This window comes from Rana temporaria, chromosome 6 (assembly GCF_905171775.1).
Source record: "Rana temporaria chromosome 6, aRanTem1.1, whole genome shotgun sequence".
In the NCBI taxonomy this organism is placed as follows: domain Eukaryota; kingdom Metazoa; phylum Chordata; class Amphibia; order Anura; family Ranidae; genus Rana; species Rana temporaria.
The window spans coordinates 24,618,785-24,635,261 of NC_053494.1; the positions used below are offsets into that span (position 1 = coordinate 24,618,785).

The 16,477-nt window shown below is 48.4% G+C and overlaps 3 non-coding genes across 3 annotated transcripts; 2 read left to right on the top strand and 1 right to left on the bottom strand.

Annotated features, from left to right (window-relative positions):
• Positions 1 to 1,270: 1,270 nt before the first annotated feature.
• Positions 1,271 to 1,429, top strand: LOC120944498. Its single transcript, XR_005750398.1, has one exon. It is a non-coding gene; the product is annotated as a U1 spliceosomal RNA (small nuclear RNA).
• Positions 1,430 to 7,715: 6,286 nt separating this feature from the next.
• On the top strand, positions 7,716 to 7,826 carry LOC120944555. The gene has a single exon (XR_005750417.1). It is a non-coding gene; the product is annotated as a U5 spliceosomal RNA (small nuclear RNA).
• A 211-nt stretch (positions 7,827 to 8,037) lies between these two features.
• Positions 8,038 to 8,153, bottom strand: LOC120944547. The gene has a single exon (XR_005750411.1). It is a non-coding gene; the product is annotated as a U5 spliceosomal RNA (small nuclear RNA).
• Positions 8,154 to 16,477: the final 8,324 nt, after the last annotated feature.

Genomic DNA, 16,477 nt, shown 5'->3' on the forward strand with positions numbered 1-16,477 from the left:
CCGAATGTGCGCCGTCGTATCTATGCGCCTGATTCTTAGAATCAGTTACGCATAGATTTGGCCAAGATACGAGCGGCGTAAGTCTCCTACGCCGTCGTATCTTGGGGTGCATATTTATGCTGGCCGCTAGGTGGTGCTTCCGTTGATTTCCGCATCGAATATGCAAATGAGCTAGATACGCCGATTCACGAAAGTACTTGCGCCCGGCGTATATAAATACGCTGTTGACGTAAGGCGTCCGACCGGCGTAACTTTACCCCTCATAAAGCAGGGGTAAGTCATGTTAGGTATGGACTTCGGAAACGTCAGAACAGCGTCGTATTTTACGTCGTTTGCGTAAGTCGTCTGTGAATGGGGATGGGCGTAGGTTACGTTCACGTCGACTAAGCATTGGGCCGGCGTAATTTACGGAGAAAATTCAATGTGATACTGAGCATGCGCGCGCATGCGCCGTTCGTTAGGTGCGTCATTTACGTGGGGTCACGATTCATTACCATACAACACGTCCCCTACCAGCCTACTTTGAGTTACGCCGCTGTAACTTCGGGCGCAACTTCTTTCTGAATACACTACTCGCCTGACTAAGTTACGGCGGCGTAGCGCATATGAGATGCGCTACGCCCGCCTAAAGATAGGTGATTCTTTCTGAATCCGGGCCCCAGTGTGATGAATTTATTTCTGCACGTCAGCACTCAGCTGCCACTGAAAACTAGAACCCTTGTGTCAGGAAGAGGAGCGGCCCCTCCCCCCAGCACTGCCAGAAGGAGGGGAGAAATCTGGCACTTCGGCGCCTCCATCTCTGCAGGTACCTGGGTGCAAACAGGGCTGGTGCAAGAATTTTTGACACCCTAGGCGAAACCTCATTTTGGAACTGTTTGGAAGGAACTATTTACTGTGCCATGTAATGGGCGGGCTGAGTGTGTGCAGAGCAGTCTGTGGGGTGGATGTGCATGTGCTGAGATTCCTCTGCTGATGTCAGTCTGGAGGGGAGGAGGAGAGGAGGAGGGAGCTGGCTGGTCATGTGATCGCAATCTCTGCTCTAAAATTAGGTATTTACAGCATTTATATTTATAAATCATTCAAAGAGTGAAACACTGCAATAGGAGGCAGTGCTGATCGTGTATACAGGTTAGTGTTATGAGAGCAGCAGTAGGGGGAGGGGCGGCTCGCACACAGACAGAGAGGAGAGAGGGGAGGAGGACACAGGAGCAGAGAGGAGATCAGATAGCAGGCTGCTGATGACGGAGGCACATAAAATGACCACAAAAAATGACTTACCTGGCAGGGGAGACACCATGATCATGAAGGTGGTTCTCCCAGGGCGAGGCACAGCTATTGCACACTCTAGGCTGTGCTGATCGTGGTTGTCTTCCCTGCCGCTTCTCGGCCTTTTGGCTAGGACTGGGTGTGGTATCTGTCCTCATCAGTTGTCAGCGGAGCGCTGAAGCACCTCCTACATGGGGAGGGTGGATGCAATCCAATGACGTCATTGCACCTGGAAGGATGGTTTCAGCAGGGACTACGCTGTGCTGCCCGACAGAATACTGGGGGCCGGCCCATGGTTGAGTCTGAGCCATCTGGAAGGGTGCTCCTGGTGGGGATGGGTACTGCGCTTGGTCTTGGTCTTTTTGCCGAGTTCTAGTCTGGCCTTCTGGCTGGCTGGTGTAAGTGCTATCCCTGTCGGCGATCCGGTTGGAGGAGCTGGTAATGCCCTGTGGTAAGACGGGGTAGAACCATGCAAATCCGCTGGGTTGACGGAGGGTCTGGAGGGGCTAGTATTGGTGGAGGCTGCTAACTGGAGCGGCAGTTCTCCCCAAGAAAACCTTGAAGTGCTCTCTAGCTGACGGGGGTGGAGGGCTGCACTGGCCAGTCGGGGGGTCGGATATGGAACGAAAAGCCTATGGTGCATGTGCCCCTGGAGTGGCAGTCCAGGGGTATCTGAAGATCACTGTGTGTGAGGGACACATTGATTGAAGGATACCACGGTCACTGCACCAGATACACGCTTTTTTTAGCACCTGCCTCCTGGGCCGGGCCTTTTGGCTAGGACCGGAGGAATTTTTTATTCCTGGCCGGAGGGCCTGGTCATTGTTTCACCACAATGGCCACTTCTTTCACTCTCCTCTCCACTATCCCTTCCCCCACTTTATTTTATTTAAGCCTGTGTTTGTCACTTTTTTGTCTTTTTTTGTTGTGCACGTTTTGTCACTGTGTGATTAGTAGGGTGCGGGTCCTCGGGCCAGCCCTGAACGTCTTGGGAGTGGGTGGACATGGCCTTCTGGCTTAGTTCGCCTGCTCTCATGGGGTCTCCCTTCGGGGGAGCCCCACCTAGTACTGGGAGGGTTCTGTTTCGGCAGTCCCTCCGAGGAAGTTGGGTCCGTGTCGGCTTCGGTTGCTCGGACCACAGTACCTCAGTCCCCGTCTGGAGCCTAACGCCCCGGGGGATCAGGGTTATGGGTCCCTCTTCACAGGAGGACCACTTGACGTTGCACCCGTCTGCACGTTTTTGTGAACACTCTTTATGTGTGTGCACATTTTTTCTGCACCGGGTGGAGTTTTTTGGGTGTGTTCACACGCCATAGGCTTTTCAAAAAAAAAAAAAAAAAAAAAAAAAAAAGTGTCAGGTCTCAGCAGCTATTATACACCGTGGTCAGTTTACAGGGGGGTTGGGAGAAATTGGCAGGATCAGACAGGTTTTTTAGGTGTTACAGGGGTCCAAATGACACGGGACAACCACTGTGTTAACAAACGCTTTAAAGGGTAACTCCACTTTCGTGGGAAAAAAATAGCAAATATACAAAAAATAATAAATAATATAGCACATATATTTGTGACACAAGTCTCAGGCCAGGTTCACACCTATGCGAATTGAGTGCGGTTTAAACCGCATCTAATTCGCAGGACATTTCAAAATACATTGTTTTCAATGAGGCTGGTTCACATATGTGCGATGCATCCGCACTGCGTATTGCCTCCAAACCGCATGCGGTTTTTATGTCTTGCGGTGCGGCTTAGGTGCGAATTCAGTCCCATTATCTTCTATGGGTACGCATCTAATTCGCACATGTGTTCAGTTCTCTGCAGGAATTTCTCTCATTCAGCTCAATACAATTCTCCCCCACTCTCCTCTCACCCGGAACTTCTCCCAGGTCTCCAAATTCGCACCTGATCTGCAGCTAAACCGCAGTTGATCTGCAGAACACCCTCTAGAGAAATTTGCAACGACAACGCAGCTCAAAAAAGCAACGCACTAGTGTGAACCAGGCCTTATTGTAATTGAGTGTTATTTAAAATTACCTTTCCTTTCCAATCTGCAGCCGCTGTAATTTTCTGAAAATGCATTGCAGAATGGCTATCTGGAGTTGTTCTGTATACAGAATGTATACTGAACACCCCCCAGGAACATAATTTCTTGCTTGTTTGATTGGCTTACTGATTTTCCCAGAAGTCTTCACTAAGATACAAGTCAGATTTCAGGCATCTCCTGCAACAGAAATTTCATTTTTGGTGAGATACTCCCAATTGGAACCCGTCTAAAGGGATGCAGACCCAGCAGATTTCCTCGTTAGTGCTCTGCAGCTGCACAGCTGACTGATAATTATGAAACCACTCCCATTAGACCCACTCAGTACAGAGGAACAAACAGTGATTTCTTCAGAATAATAAAAGGTAGGAATCTGCAACAAAACGGAAAATTGTATACTCACCTTTCCGTAATTTTCCTTTCCTGTCGCATCTTCATGGCAGCATACACCTTTGGGTTGTGGCTCCGCCCCCACAACCTGATAAGCCCAGAGAGGGCCCCCGCCCAGATATTCTCAGTATATATATACCTCACCTCAGATGGGTGGGCATCTGTATGCTGCCATGAAGATGCGACAGGAAAGGAAAATTACGGAAAGGTGAGTATAAAATTTCCAGTTTTCCTGTCGCATCATGGCAGCATACACCTTTGGGTGAATAACTTGCAAACTGGGTGGGTCTGAGCATAAAGATAATGTTTTATTTACAAGGAATAGAGGTGTTGGACTGAATAACTGTTCGTCCAAACTCTGCCATAGACAATCTGGCAGAGTCCACCTTATAATTAGAAATAAAGGTGTTTCTGGATGACCAAGTCGCTGCTTGGCAAATCGTTTCCGAGGACACTCTGCAGTAGGCCGCCCAGGAGGTCGCCATCGCCCTTGTGGAATGTGCCTTCAAGCCCTCAGGTGTTTGTGCTTGGCTCAGCGAGTAGGCCTTTTTGATGGTTTTTACCAGCCAAGCCGCGATGGTGCGAGAGGTTGCTGCTTGCCCTCTTCTAAATCCATGTGGGATGACCAGGAGGTTTTCTGATTTCCTAAGATCATTGGTTGCCGAGAGGTAGGCTAGGATGTTGGTTCTTACATCCAATGGATGTGGATCCCCCTTGATCGGTGGAGAGAGCAGTAAAGTTGATCTGGTTAAAGTGGAAGGAGGATGATACCTTCAGGATGAACCGATCGGATGGTCTTAAGACTACTTTGTCTGGATAGACGATCAAATATGGTTCTTTTGCCAGTAAGGCTTGCATCTCTGAGACTCTCTTTGCAGATGTTATTGCGATCAAGAAGGTGACCTTGAGCGTTAGGTCCCACAGGGAGATGTTGTCCAATGGAGAGAATGGTTTATACGCTAGAGCTTCCAGTATGACCGAAAGATCCCATGTCGGGAAGGAAGGTTTTCTGGGAGGCCTTATCTTTAAGCAGGCCCTCTGGAATTGAATGATGAGAGGTTCCTGTGCCCATTTGACTCCTGTCATGGCCGATAAAGCTGATACGTGGACTTTTAGAGTGCTTGACCCAAGGCCTTTATCTAGGCCTAACTGGAGATACTCAAGGATTTGAGCAGCTGTTGGAGATGACGGGTTCCAGTCTTGTTGTTGTGCAACTGAGAGAAACATCTCCCAGATCTTCTTGTAGGTATTGTTGGTGGTGCATTTTCTGGCTTGAAGAAGTGTCTCTACCACTTTCTGGGAGCAACCCTGGTTTAGAAACCTAGTCCTTTCAACCTCCAGGCTGTCAGATGCATCCTTTCCGGGGATGGATGCAGAAGTTGCCCCTGGGAGAGTAGGTCTGCTGCTGATGGAAGCGGTAATGAGCTGAAGGAGAGTGGTGAACCATGGCCGTCTCGGCCAAAAGGGAAGGACTGCTATTATCGTAGATGACGACCTCTTGAGTCTGAGAAGAAATCCCGGTATGAGAGGTGTCGGGGGGGAAGATGTACCCCAGACGGAACTTCCACTCATGCTGCAGGCAATCCATCCCCTCCGCTAACGGGCAGGGGAATCTCGTCAGGTACCTCCGGTACTTCGCATTGTCTAAAGTTGCTGCCAGGTCTACATCCGGCATGCCCCAAGTTTTTGTTATGAGGGAGAAAGCTTGGTAACTCAGAGCCCACTCGTTGTGGGAAACGAGGCTCCTGCTTAGGGTGTCGGCCAGCTGATTCTGGGGTCCCGGTACATACATCGCTCCTAGCCCCAACAGATTCACTTGCGCCCATTCGAGAACTGGGCGGACTTCCTGCATTATGGAACGACTTCTGGTGCCTCCTTGCCTGTTGATATAGGCAACTGCCACCCTGTTGTCCATTTTCAGCAGGACTTCTTTCCCTTTCAGGAGAGGACTGAAAGCCAAGAGAGCTTGGAACGCTGCTTTCATCTCCAGGATGTTCGATACTACGTTTAGTGTCTCGAAAGACCAACGGCCTTGGACTGCAAGTTGCTGGTAGTGTGCTCCCCAGCCCTCCTTGCTGGTGTCCGAAGTGATCACCTCCTGAGGGGGGGTGACTATACGTTTGTACCTCTTTAGATTGTACAACCGGGTCCACCACCATAGAGACTGTTTGACCTCCTTTCGGATGATGATTCGTTGAGACATCGATACGCCATTCCATTGGTTCAAGATTGATATCTGGAGAGGTCTTGTGTTCCACTGGGCCCATTGAACCATAGGGATGGTTGCTGATAGCGACCCCAGAATGCTGAGACATTCTCTGGCTGGAAGCGTGGTGGATAATATTTTTTTCTCAACAAAAGTTACGCTCTAAATAAGGACATGTGTGTTCCAGTGCGTTTTTGGTGCATTTTACATCGTTCCAGTACAGTCCAGTGCAGGAAAAATGCAGCATACTCTATTTTTTTTCTGGAACTGGAACTGCGAAAAATACCAATTTAAACTTGTAAACAAAAAATGGTTAAAGCATGGTTAAAAGCAGAACTTTACCCATAACAACTTTATAAAAAATAATGTTCTTTAGCAAAGAACATACATTCCACATTAATAATTATGCTACCAAAATTAGTGTGTGCTGTAAATTGTCTCCAGCATTGCTCCTGTTTCTTCTTGTTGGAGGCTGCCATTTTGCTGAACCCAGAGCCCCTGAACAGCAGTAAATCATAAAGCAGAACTAAACCCATCCATTTAACTGTTTAAATAATTCCTGGAATGCTGGAAATGCTAACTGTCACATTTGCTTGTTTCCTCAACCAAACTGTCAAACCATTAAAAATGGTTGGTGTCATAACTGGTCACATGTGCAGCACCATGACAGATGCAGATCATCCCCTCTGTTTTCTGAAGATGTTAAAGGGGTTGTAAAGGTAATTTTTCCCCCCCTAAATAGCTTCCTTTACCTTAGTGCAGTCCTCCTTCACTTACCTCATCCTTCCATTTTACTTTTAAATGTCCTTATTTCTTCTGAGAAATCCTCACTTCCTGTTCTTCTGTCTGTAACTACACACAGTAATGCAAGGCTTTTCTCCCTGGTGTGGAGTGTCGTGCTTGACCCCTCCCTTGGACTACCGGAGAGTCAGGACGCTCCTTTCTCTATCTGCAACGTAGAGAGCACCCTGACTCTCTCTCCTGTAGTTCAAGGGAGGGGGCGGGCATGACACTCTACACCAGGGAGAAAGCTTCTGCACCAGACCCACCTGACCGCCGACCGGTGGGGGTACTGTTTGCCCACCATCCGCCACTGATTACTAGCAACAAAAAAAAATCCATAAAAATATCCCATAGTTTGTAGAGGTGCTATAACTTTTACACAAACCAATAAATATATGCTTAAAATTATAATTATTTGTGTACTGTGTTGCACAACTGCGCAATTGTCAGTTAAAGTAACGCAAAAAAAACAGCCTGCTCACTGCAAAAAACGCACCGTCCGGAGCTGCAGTGGTTAAAAACATACAGTTCAAACGATGTCACCTATTGGCAAAAGTTCTGAGTTTTTTTTAAACTTTATTTCAGACGGAAACATTGCTACCGAGCTTCTAAATCTCTGGTCTGGACTTTCCTCCTCCGTGTCAGTAATCAGGACTCGTATACTCATATACTGGGGGAGGCGTGGTGGAGAGGAGGCCCCGCCCATTCTTCCCATGACCCCTCTCTCTGTGTTCCTGGTGATTTGCATACAGATCTCTCATCTTCTATAGAGATTTATGGGTCTGATGAACATGATAGTTGATATTCTTGTCTCTCTTCATATTCTCTAGCTTGGTGTATATGATGGAAGTGATATGGAAGATTGTAAATGATATAAAATATAATGAGGGGTGGGCTCTCCATCAGGTGACCAGGATAGGTCTCTCGGTGGGGCGTTCTCTCACCCCCTTTATCAGGTATACTCTGGTTTCTCTTCAGAACGCAAAAATCTTTCGCCTTTTACTAAAAGTGTCAAAAGTATTTGATTTTTGTATATTTGCTTTGCAAAATAAACTTAAATATTGCCTTTTACTAAAGATTTCCGTGGAGAGGAACAACTATGAGTTTTCAACAATTTTTTGAGGCCTGGTCACTGACCAGGCTAATTATACTGGTGAAAAATAGAAAAGGATTACATTTAGAGGAAGAAGGGAACATGAATGTAGATTGCTACAATGTTATAAAAAAGTATGTATAAGTGGCGATAGTAAATGTAAAATTCTGTAAAATGATTTTTGTGCTCATTTTAATGGTTTCCTCACCATTTCCTTCTTTCTATTAATTTAATCTTTTTCTATTTTTCACCAGTATAATTAGCCTGGTCAGTGACCAGGCCTCAAAAAATTGTTGAAAACTCATAGTTGTTCCTCTCCACGGAAATCTTTAGTAAAAGGCGAAAGATTTTTGCGTTCTGAAGAGAAACCAGAGTATACCTGATAAAGGGGGTGAGAGAACGCCCCACCGAGAGACCTATCCTGGTCACCTGATGGAGAGCCCACCCCTCATTATATTTTATATCATTTACAATCTTCCATATCACTTCCATCATATACACCAAGCTAGAGAATATGAAGAGAGACAAGAATATCAACTATCATGTTCATCAGACCCATAAATCTCTATAGAAGATGAGAGATCTGTATGCAAATCACCAGGAACACAGAGAGAGGGATCATGGGAAATGGGCGGGCCTCCTTTCCACCACGCCTCCTCCAGTAATCAATAGGAGTCCTGATTACTGACACAGAGGAGGAAAGTCCAGACCAGAGATTTAGAAGCTCGGTAGCAATGTTTCCTGGTGCCTCCATAGCAGCATACCTGTGACAAGCTCCGCCTTGGCTCCTCCCTCAGGACTAGTGAATATTATAAAAAAATTGGTTAGCACAGCCCCCACATTCTCCTTTTTTTCCTCATACCTCATGGCAGTGAATTCTGGTCAGTTGTCCTTACCTTCTGCATTCGGCAGCTTCCGTCCGGGTTCAAGCCTCTCCCGGACGCGGTCCCTTCTCTTGGACAGCTAAACGCGCTTATAAGGTAGGGAGTCCCTTCTGTAGGATCTTTTGGGACAAGCAGTTTGTCTCTTAACTAAGAGCTCTATCTGCACAATTGTGTTTAGACATTAGCTCAGTTTTGGCTACAGAGGTAGCAGCCATTCCTGTATTTTCAGGAGTCTACATTGGTGGATGAAGAAATGCACACTTATGAAATCACATCCATTAGGACATGTCAACTGGATCACAACTACTACCGATACCAGTGGGGGCTCACACTAAATCCAGATCTCAGGGCAGGGAAGATGGTCCTTCCATACAACATGCCTGGTATCGAAGATCCTGGAGGTCTGGGAAACCTTCCTTTTGCATTGCTAGCACTAGAAATTTGAGGTACAGGCAACCCACTTCCCATCTCCGAATGGCCAACAGGGCTGCAGTGTCTTATAGGCACTGACAAGAAGGAACGCACAGCAGGACCTGCTGAGGGAAGTGAAAACAATAATCCTTTGGGCAGAAAGGAATCTAAAGACTTAAAAGCAGCCTATCTGCCCAGTTATCTCAACTCAAGGGCCGTCCACCTATCTAAGGGGGTTCGTTGATTCCAAAGAATGGTTTCTGCACCAGAAAGTTTTCAACTAGATAGTGGACCAGTGGGTCCCCTCGAGCCGGACCTATTTGCAACAGCATTCAATACCAAGATTTCAAAGTTCGTCCCGAGGCCTCCTCATCCCCAAGCGGAAGCAGTAGATGCGATCCCTGCAATCTGGTCTATGCCTTCTCTCCAGGGCCTCTCATTCCAAGGCTCCTGGGGAGCCTCATGGTAAAAACCATGATGGTGATAGCAGTCCTAACGCACTGGCCAAGAGATCCTTGGTTTCCCACAACAATGTACTTGAATACCCAGCCTTCAGTCAGGGTTCCAATAATACCTTTCTCCTGTCATAAGTACGTCGCACCTATCCAGTTCCCCACAGGTTGGATCTTCACATCTGGCAGATGAAAGGGAAAGGTTCCAATCCCTAGGGTGTCCCAACAAAGTTATCGCAACCCTGCTCAGGGCAAGAAAGCCATCCACAAACAGTATATATGAGAGGCTTACATAGTTACATTGTTGATCAGGTTGAGAAAAGACTCAAGTCCATCCAGTGCAACCACAAACAGGGTGCGAATCAAGTTCTGGGCCTTCATGATTGGCAGAAGCTGCGTTCCAGATTCTCCATCATCCTCTCAAATTCTTGAATGCTTGCAGGCAGGCTTAGACCTAGGTCTTGCTTGAGTACACTAAGGGTGCAGGTAGCGGCAATTTCAGCAGCAACCAGTTAAAATGGACAGAGGATTCATTAATAATCCAATTTTTCAAAGCCGTCAAAGATCCGACCACCAACTAAACAATCTTTTCCACTCGGGACCTTGCTATCATCCTGGAGTCCTTAGCCAATCCACCTCTTGCCTCTTCGGAGTCAGCATCGCTTTGGAATCTAACCATGCAGCTATCCTTCTTTATAGCCATAATCTCTGGCAGACATGTTTTCAGAACTCCTACCTTAGGAGCGAATTATAATCATATCATATTCTATCCTGACAGAGTGGAACTCGGAACTGTACGGGGATTTAGCCCCAAGGTCATATCATCCTCGAACATGTCGAAAACTTGGGCGCTTCCAACATTTTCAAGACGGGACTCAGGTTCCCTTCACGAGCTGGACATTGCCTCCATTTTCAGATGCCATCCGCAGGATACGGCATCCTTCAGGGATTCTACTAGGTTGTTTATAATCCCCTAGGTTGAAAAACAAAGGCATGGAGGCGCCAGCAAGAACGATTGCCTCGTGGCTCGTCCAGAAGATGTATAGGGCAAAAGGACTGTGATCCCCTTTGGCAGTCTGGGCGCACTCCACCAGAGCGGTTTCTGCCTCTTGGGCGGCAAGAGCGAGTGTGTCAATTGAAGCTATTGGCAGGGCAACGACTGGGGCGTCCCAACATACGTTTCTAAAAAAAATTTGCCGAGTCGAGCTCTTTTTCATCGGTGGAGTTCCGCAGTCAGAGGGCGAATAGGCCTTTTGCTTCTTCTTTTAAATGATGATAAAAAACTTGTTTTTAAATAAACCTCTAAGCATCATCCCACCCATCTCAGCTAGTTATTTGTCACAGGTATGCTGCCATGGAGGCACCAGGAAAACAGAAAATCATACCATACTTACCGTAATTTTCTTTTCCTGGTGCCTATCCATGGCAGCATACCCTCGGTATTCTATATTGCGGAGAATGTGGGGGCTGTGCTAACCAACTCTTTTATAATATTCACTAGTCCTGAGGGAGGAGCCAAGGCGGAGCTTGTCACAGGTATGCTGCCATGGATAGGCACCAGGAAAAGAAAATTACGGTAAGTATGGTACAATTTTCTGTTTTCCATCTGAAATAAAGTTTAAAAAAACTCAGAACTTTTGCCAATAGGTGTCATTTTCCTGCGTTTGAACTGTATGGGCCATATTCTCAAAGAAGTTACGCCGGCGTAATAGCTATGAAGAAGCACTAAGGCATAGTGCGAAACGTCAGCTTTTCTTTTGTTGTGCTGTTTTTTGCTGTGGCATGTATTTTGTGATTTTTAATTAAAGGAGAAGTTTTTTTGGAGTGCGGCTGTCCCAGCTTTTTTCCTTCATCCTAAACCTGCATTTTGATTGCACTGCCTGCACCCTTGGCTCGGACCACAGGAATCAGATTACCTGGTTCTCTTTGAGCGGTTACCCACTCTCTCAGATGTGTGCACCAGGTTGTCCCCGCAATCCTCAGACGCATGTCCCACCACATCATCAAACCCACCCAGGAGGACCTGCGGCTGAAGGCAATGCGTGATTTCTGCCTAATTGACGGATTCCCACGCACCGTGGGGGCCATTGATTGCACCCATGTGGCACTACAGCCCCTCCATGAGACAGAGCACATATACCGCAATCGGAAGCATTGGCATTCAATCAATGTACAGGTGATAGTGGATGCCCAAGGCCTCATATGGCACGTCCGTGCCAAACACCCAGGGTCCAGCCACGACAGCTACATATACCGTCAGAGCAACATCTCCACAGAATTTGAACAGAACGTGTATGGGGACAGCTGGCTGGTTGGTGAGTGACATGGGTGTCAGGCATGACTGTCCGACCCAATGATGCAGACATCACGAGGGGCACATGCATGACTAACATTCTCCTGTCTTTTCCCTTCCAGGTGACTCTGCATATGCACTTGGACCCCATCTCATGACTCCATTCCGGAACCCCTAAACCCCAGGAGAGAGAAAATACAATGAAGCACACGCACGTACCCGTGGAGTGGTGGAACACACATTTGACCTCCTGAAGTCCCGTTTCCGATGCCTGGATAATACTGGGGGTACCCTGTTGTATTCCCCAAACTCGTGTGTCAGATCATCGCTGCATGTTGCGTGTTGCACAACTTCGCAGTGAGAAAGGGCCTGGAGATTGACATACGTGATGACCTGACCCCCGAACCCGACAATCCCCCCCTGCCTGAGGATACCCCATCTGCTGATGGTACAGCAGTCAGGAGATGTCTCGTGGAACGAATCTTTGAACGTAAACACACACATTAAACATGGCACAAGGAGAATGCACACCACTGTGGTCCCTAACACACACACCCCACATCCACATCACATTGGATTAGACCGAAGTACCCCGCATGGTACTAGGGAGCAGCAACGCCGCGTCAAGGCCCCAATGATGTTGCTGTCCATTCATACGTCATTCATACGGACCTGGGGAGAACTTATCCCCAGCGCCCGAGGGTGACACCCCTTACTGGCAGGAGTGTCAAAACGTGCTCAAACAAAAATAAGACAAAAACGTGACAAACATAGGCTTAACCACTTCCCGACCTCCTCATGTACATTTACGTCGGCAGAATGGCACGGACAGGCACAATCACGTACCTGTACGTCCTCTGCTAGACGTGGGTGGGGGGTCCAATCGGGACCCCCCCGGTACATGCGGAGGTCGGGTCTGCTCGGGGAGCGATCCGGGACGACGGCGCGGCTATTTGTTTATAGCCGTTCCGTCGCGATTGCTCCCCAGAGCTGAAGAACGGGGAGAGCCGTGTGTAAACACGGCTTCCCCGTGCTTCACTGTGGCGGCTGCATCGATCGGGTGATCCCCTTTATAGGGGAGACTCGATCGATGACGTCATTCCTACAGCCACACCCCCCTACACTAGTAAACACATACACAGTGATCCCTAAATGTTACAGCGCCCCCTGTGTTTAACTCCCAAACTGCAACTGTCATTTTCACAATAAACAATGCAATTTAAATGCATTTTTTGCCGTGAAAATGACAATGGTCCCAAAAATGTGTCAAAATTGTCCGAAGTGTCCGCCATAATGTCGCAGTCACGAAAAAAATCGCTGATCGCCGCCATTACTAGTAAAAAAATAAAAATAAATAAAAATGCAAAAAAACTATCCCCTATTTTGTAAACGCTATAAATTTTGCGCAAACCAACCAATAAACGATTATTGCAATTTTTTTTACCAAAAATAGGTAGAAGAATACGTATCGGCCAAAACTGAGGAAAAAATAAATTTTGCAAGAATGTCATGCAAGAATGTCCTGAGTAGCAATCCCCCTTGGATTGCCATCCATGCCTGATCTTTGTGCCTGTTGATGAGTCTCTTTGAAGAAACATTCCTCCAAACCACTTTGCAAGTGGCTGAAGGGAGGCCTGGAATCGACTCCAAGATGTCCGATGCTCTGATCAACTTGTAGATAGTTTTTGGCTTCCACAAGTCGGGCTTAACTCCATGCAGTCCCAGCTCCTTGATGAACTTGAAAGTATCCAAGTAATACCATGGAGCATCCCAGTTGTAGGGGATGGAACTGTCCCATTTGTCCCATCCAAGAGACTTCCAAAGAGGCAGGAGGAAAAAACGGGACATGGAGTTACCGCCAGAGTCCACAGTTCTGTCCACCAAAGTCCTGCGGATGCAGTTACAGGCAAAGAACACCCTCAGTAATGTGGCGATGTCAGGCACGCCCTTACCGCCCTTGAGAGGTTCCTTGAACATAACAGTCCGCTTTACTCTGTCCATTTTGGAGCCCCAGATGAAGTGAAACACCGCCCTGGTGATGGCCTTGCAGGTGTTGTCCCGGGGGGGCCAGGCCTGGGCGAGGTACTGCAACACAGGGAGAATCTCGCTGCGGAGTACCAGTGTTTTCCCTTCGATGGTAAGTACTCTGTTGCTCCAAAGTCCAAACTTCTGTCTCATCTTAGCCAGTCTTTCCTCCCAGGACTTCAGGGCTGCGCCCTCCGCTCCAAACCAGACTCCAAGAATTTTGATGAAATCCGCTTTGAGGCTGAACGGTATGGGTGCAGAAGAAGGCAGGAACCACTTTCCGAAGAGCATGACTTCCGACTTCCCGCAGTTGACCTTTGCCCCCGAAGCTTGGCCGAAGTCCTCGCACGTCTGGACGAGTGTGTCGATGGAGCGCTGGTCGGCACAGAACACCGTCACGTCATCCATGTAGAGCGAGCACTTGACCTCCCGTCTTTCCGGTCCTGGTGCGGTAATCCCTCTGATCTCCGGGTTCCGTCTGATGCTTTGGGCGAATAGCTCTATACAGCAAACAAAAAGCAGAGGTGAGAGAGGGCAGCCTTGTCTGACCCCCGAGAGAACCTCGAAGGGGTCAGTTTTCCAACCATTTACCAGCACCAAACTACAAATGTCTTTATACATTACATTCACATACGAACAAAACAGTTCCCCAAGACCAAGCCTGCGCAGGGTTCTGCACATGAACTCATGGGAGACACGGTCAAAGGCCTTCTCCTGGTCAAGACTGACCAGGGCCGCATGCACACGGCGGTCCTGGATGTACTGGACCGTGTCCCTGACAAGCGCGAGGCTGTCTGCAATCCTTCTGCCAGGAATGCCACAAGTTTGATCCGGGTGGATGATCTGTCCGATGACAGATTTCAGCCTGTTGGCCAAAACCTTGGCGAGGATTTTGTAGTCCACGTTCAAAAGAGAGATCGGACGCCAATGTTTCAGGTCCGATCTCTCCCCTTTGCGCTTATACAAAATCGTGATCATCCCCTCGTACAGCTCGAGCAGGTCCGGGCCCACGAGGTCCCACAGGGCTACATAGAGCTCAACTGGGAGACCATCGCAGCCCGGGGTCCTGCCCCGCCTAAAGGATTTAGCGGCAGAGTGCAGCTCCTCCAACACCAGGGGGGCGTTGACGGTCGATGAACCTGCAGGATCAATTTGGTTAGTGATACCTGACAGGAACCTGTCGGCTGCCTCCGAGTCCGTTTCTTTCGGGGAGTAGAGGTTGGTGTAGTAGTCTTCAACTACTTGCATTACAGCCTCCTTCCCCTTCTGGAGAGTTCCGGTCTCGTCACGCAGTTCAGACAAGGGAGTGTGTCCTGAATGGAGTTTCCTGAAAAAGAAAGAGTTGCACTTCTCACCTTTCTCAAGATTCTCCACCTTGGCACGGAAGACAATGTGCCTGGATTCTTCCTCAAAGTACCCTTTCAGGTTCTTCTTGGTGTCCTCCAGGTCCTGACTAACGTCCCAGCCACAGTGGTGAAGGTCCTGCAGGGACTGCAACTCACGTTGCAGTCTCCTGAGTTCCTTCTTCCTTGCACACACTTGCTGTCGTCCCCTTGCCTGAAAGAAGCTGCGCAGCTTAACTTTCGCAACCTCCCACCAATCACTTACCTTTCCGAAGAATCTCTTTTCCTCCGTCCAAGAGGCATAGGCCTCCCGGAGTTCCCCCATCAATTCCTCATTTTCCAGCAGGGTGGTATTCAGCTTCCAGGAACCTGGTCCGTGAGCAAAGCTCTCGCCCAGTTCGCCCCGAAAGTGAATGGCCCTGTGGTCAGAGAAAAAGCAGGGGATCATGAAGAACTCACGATGCTTGACTGCTCTTGAAGTGAGCACGAAGTCAATCCTGGAACGCACAGATCCATCGGGTCGGCACCATGAATAATTCACGGTACCTTGCCCTATGGATCCCACGGCGTCCCGCAAGGATGCCTCCGAGATCATCTCCATGAGCAGTTTTGAAGTAACATCAAGTTTTGCGTATATGCTAGAACTGCGCCCATCCTCCTCTATCGGACAGTTAAAATCACCGCCGATCACTACTGCTCTGGTGGTGACAAGTTGCATCCGCAGGGTCTGGAAAAGTTCCAGGCGCGCATTCGTATCTGGGGGGGCGTACACGTTGATGAGCCTAATTGGCTCTCCCGCCCACGAGCCATCTATGACCAAAAGACGGCCACAGACAAGCTCATGGATGGAGTCAACCGTGAAGCGTCCCCCCCTGATAAGAATGGCTACCCCTGCATTCCTGCAATTGCCACCCCCGGACCAGTAGGAGGGACCGAGGGTCCACTGAGAGGTCAGATGACTGTACCTTCTCAAAGGAGGAAGACCGCACTCCTGGAGCATGTAAACATCACTCTGATGAGTTGAAAGAAAAGTCAGCGCCGTTCGCATTCTAGAGGTATCCTTGATACTCCTCACATTAATGGAAAAGATTGAGATCTCAGCCATAATGAAAAAGGGGTATGAGGTCTAGTTAGCAAGGGGCCGAACTTACCTCCCCGAAGGGGGCGGGTGGCTCCTCCATCTCCACAGCTGCCTGTTCTGGGTTCTGGGTTAGGCCCAGTTCCTCCAGGACTTCCTCAACTGTCTCACTGAAGTTGGCGGTGGGGATAGGCACATAGTCGGCCATATTCTCC